Consider the following 4,267-nt stretch of genomic DNA (forward strand, 5'->3'; position numbering starts at 1 on the left):
TTCAAGAGTTTATGAAAAATTAGCCATCTTACTTTAGGACAAAATACGTCTTTTTGCAAAACTTATTACATTTCCGTTAGCATTTTTACAAACTTTTAACCTTTTTAATATTCATATAAGTTTTACATTCTTTATATTATCCTGTGAAGAAAAATAAGTTATTCATTTTAATCTAGGCAAGAAGTTTTTATGAAGACGTACAGTTAATTTTGTTAATTAAGACTTACAATTTTTTTAATTGTAGATATCTTATTAACATTTAAACTTATGTATTAATATAATAAACTTAAGTATTAATATAAGCGCTTATTTAATTTTTGGCCATTTGAATAGAGCTCTTTTAAAGATTTCTAGTAATTTATATTTACCATCCGGAGGTATCACAATATATGTTGACATTGAACGAACAGACAGACAAACACAGAACAATTACAACACATTAACAGAAATATATTATTTATTTACAGTTGACTCATAATTCTTACTTTCTGGTATAGCTGCTTTTAAATCCTTTTTTATATAGCATATCATAGATTATACCCTTCAAGATTTCTTCTGGACTTTATGTTGCCTGTAATAAGCCAGGAGGGAATCTTTTACCTTCCTGCTCCACAGCAAAAGTGACCCTATCTATAAGGCGAGTATAGGTGTCCGGGTCCCAAAGCTGACACGTGGTAAGCCACGGATTAAAGGGGAGAAGAAGGTCCCAATATACTTGAAGCTGTTTGAAAGAGATCTTACACCGGTGAGTGTCTAGGAGACCGGCGAGGGCCCGAACTTGTGGGGCTTGCTTAGCAGATAGGATGTTACCCATTGCTAATGGCCTTTTGGAGCCGATAAGAAAAGGGGCCCTTACCTTGAGAGCACGGCGATGGGGGCCGAGGTGCGCGGTGAGACGAGGGGTCGGAGCCGGTGGGGCTCCGACGGTGGTCGTGGGCCAAGAGAAGGCCCCGACGAGGGGAGGGCGGGACGACGAGCAGTGGAGCAAGGCAAAGGGGAGCAAGCGTGGAGGGGAGGAGGCAGAGGTGAAGGCAGGGGTGGAGGTGCTCAGGCACGCGCTCCTGATAGTTTTATTGGCGCCTCTTAATCATAGCGGGTCGGTATAAGCCCCCGACATGGAAGGAGAAAGCCATCCAGCAATTCTCCCAGACCGCCGTGGATCCTATGAGGTCACCAAGGTTCAGGAGCAGCAATGCAGAGTGAAAAGATAGGGGTGAGAAGAGAGGAGAGCGTAGGGCTATGGTAGGGTTACTTCAGACGTGCAAGCGCGTGCTCCCGAGAAATCCAAGGCTCCTCTTAATCATAGCGGGTCGGTATAAGCCCCCGACATGGAAGGAGAAAGCCATCCAGCGATTCTCCCAGACCGCCGTGGATCGTATGAGGTAGCCAAGGCTCAGGTAGCAGCAATGTTGCACGAGAGAAGTCCCAAGGTGAGAAGAGAGGAGGGCGTAGGGCTGTGGTAGGATTACTTCAGACGTGCAAGCGCGCGCTCCCGAGAAATCCAAGGCTCCTCTTAATCATAGCAGGTCGGTATAAGCCCCGACATGGAAGGAGAAAGCCATCCAGCAATTCTCCCAGACCGCCGTGGATCGTATGAGGTAGCCAAGGCTCAGGTAGCAGCAGTGTTGCACGAGAGAAGTCCCAAGGTGAGAAGAGAGGAGGGGGTAGGGCTGTGGTAGGATTACTTCAGACGTGCAAGCGCGCGCTCCCCAGAAATCCAAGGCTCCTCTTAATCATAGCGGGTCGGTATAAGCCCCCGACATGGAAGGAGAAAGCCATCCAGCAATTCTCCCAGACCGCTGTGGATCATATGAGGTAGCCAAGGCTCAGGTAGCAGCAATGTTGCACGAGAGAAGTCCCACGGTGAGAAGAGAGGGGGGGGGCCGCCAGGTTATGGAGTGAGGCTGTGGTGGAGTTGCCTTGCCCCACGTTGGGCGCCAACTGCCCGGCTAGCTCAGTCGGTAGAGCATGAGACTCTTAATCTCAGGGTCGTGGGTTCGAGCCCCACGTTGGGCGCCAACTGCGACGGTTTGCTCGGTCGGTAGAGGTGGGGTCTGGCTGCGGACGAGGGGTCGGTCCAGCTCTGGACGAGGGATCGGTCCCACTTGGGACGAGGGGTCGGTCCCACCTGGGACGAGGGGTCGGTCCGGCAGCAGACGAGGGATCGGTCTCACAAGGGGTTGCGCGGTTCGGCTGATGGGGTCGCCCGGCGAAGCCGGCGACGAAGGGGTCGCCCGGAGAAGCTGGCGACGAAGGGGTCACCCGGAGAAGCAGGCGACGAAGGGGTCACCGGAGAAGCAGGCGACGAACTGGGGACAAGGGAAGCCAGGCCCTTGTCGGGGGCTCTCAGGACTGGAGGGCGCACGGCAGAAGAACTACCGCGGAGACAAGGTAAACACGCAAGTCCACTTTACTGAGGGAGAGACAACAGTTTTATAGGGGCTGGGGAAGGCTGATTGGTCGAAGCCACGCCCTGTTCTGATTGGTTGCCGGCGAAAGGTCAGTGGGCGGTACTGGATGGGGGAGGGGTGGTGGTTAGGGATTGGCTGTCGCTGTTGCTGGGGGAAGGGGCAGGGTTTAGGGATTGGTGGCTGCTGTTGCTGGGGTGGAGGGCAGACTTGAGTTTCCCGCCCACGCCTGGCTGTTGCTGCTGTCGGGGGAAGGGAAAAGGGCGGGCTGGATTTTTCCGCCCACGCCTGGCTGTTGCTGCTGTCGGGGGAGGGGAAAAGGGCAGACTGGAATTTTCTGCCCTGCGCCTGCGCAGGGAGAAGGAAGAAGAAGGGTGCCGCCCCACAGGCATCGTGTGGCACCATCCGGGAGGAGGGGCGGCTGCGGAAGCATGGCTGCCGAGAAGGGGAGACCCGAGGGCACTCTGCGCCCATGCCGAGCTTCCTTCAGGGGTGGCGGTGAGTCCGACCAGCCACCCTATTATGGGGGCAGCGGAATTAGGCCTACCGCGGCCGCTCCCCTTGCCAGGCCAGCAAACCACACTTCAGCCCGAGGGGTGACCGCATGTCTCTCTCTCTCTCTTTCTTTCCCTCTCTCTCTCTCCATCTCTGGCATTTCCTGGTTTTTGGCTTCTGGCTCTATGTCCAAGATCCTTGGTCTCTAAAGACTTCAGCCTCTCGATGAGGAAGGGGATGATGAAGAGGAGGGAGAGGCGCTCAAGCCATTGGACAGGAATGAGATCGAGATGGAGGTGGAGATGCTTGACGCCGTGGGCTGAAGGCTGGGGCTGCCGCCAGCAGCAGAAGCTTGTGCCCAGGTCGAATGAAGAGCTCAGCACAAGCCCTGCCCCCTGCTGTCAGCGCAGTAGCCAGAAAAGCCCTGGCAGGGCCCTGGCCGAGAGCTGGGATCTCAACGCTGGGAGCAACTGGGTCTGGCCCTGACTGTGACGTGATGCTTGATGCCGTCCTCCAAGCCCTGGGTGGAGGGGACATTCCTTGAAGGAAGGATGCCCTGGTTTGGTGCAGCCACAAACCAGGCCGCTGTCCAGCAGGCAGAGCCAGTAGTCACCATCGCTCTCTGGCTGAGACAGGAAGAGCTCAAGCTGAAGATGCTACAGCTCAGAAAGCAGCCACTCTTGGTTTGCATCTCCTTACGCATAGGGCAGGGACACCCTGAGTGGCCTGGTCCATGACCATTGATGGTCAAAGACTGACCTTTGTTTGAATAACGTCTCTTTGGGCTTGCTTTGACAAAACCAGTGCTCAGCTAGAATTGGCCTTCTTCAGTCCATTTTGCCAAAAGTGTCTTGAGGTCTCGGTGGGGGACTTGCCCTGGAGGTTTCTGCCTGGGTAGGGAACCCTGTGGGTGTGTGGGAGGGGGAGGTGACCAAAACCAGGAAATCACCTTGTCTGCCGCCTGGCTGTGATGGGGTCGGGAGGGCCCCTGCCTCAGAAGCCGTCTCCATCGGCAAGCGCGCGGGGGTACGCGGCCTCTCTGGACGGTTCCTGTAACTGCCTGAGCCTATAATTATTGAGTCTGTGATTATTTCCAAATAAAACATTTTAGGAGATAATACCCAGGGGAAGTGGATGTGGCTTCTACAAAAGAAACAAGCCAGAACCAGTATCAAGTTCCCCGCTGCGGTCACCCCTCGGGCTGAAGTGTGGTTTGCTGGCCTGGCGGGGGAGCAGCCGCGGCAGGCCAAGCCGCTGCCCCCATAATAGGGTGGCTGGTCGGACTCACCGCCACCCCTGAAGGAAGCTCGGCATGGGCGCAGAGTGCCCTCGGGTCTCCCCTTCTCGGCAGCCATGCTTCCGCA

At 54.6% G+C, this 4,267-nt stretch overlaps 1 non-coding gene across 1 annotated transcript; it reads left to right on the forward strand.

The window, feature by feature from the left end:
• The first annotated feature begins 1,943 nt into the window (after positions 1 to 1,943).
• Positions 1,944 to 2,016, forward strand: TRNAK-CUU (transfer RNA lysine (anticodon CUU)). The gene has a single exon. It is a non-coding gene; the product is annotated as a tRNA-Lys (tRNA).
• Positions 2,017 to 4,267: the final 2,251 nt, after the last annotated feature.

The sequence above is a fragment of the Dasypus novemcinctus genome, chromosome 24 (genome assembly GCF_030445035.2).
Source record: "Dasypus novemcinctus isolate mDasNov1 chromosome 24, mDasNov1.1.hap2, whole genome shotgun sequence".
NCBI lineage: Eukaryota > Metazoa > Chordata > Mammalia > Cingulata > Dasypodidae > Dasypus > Dasypus novemcinctus.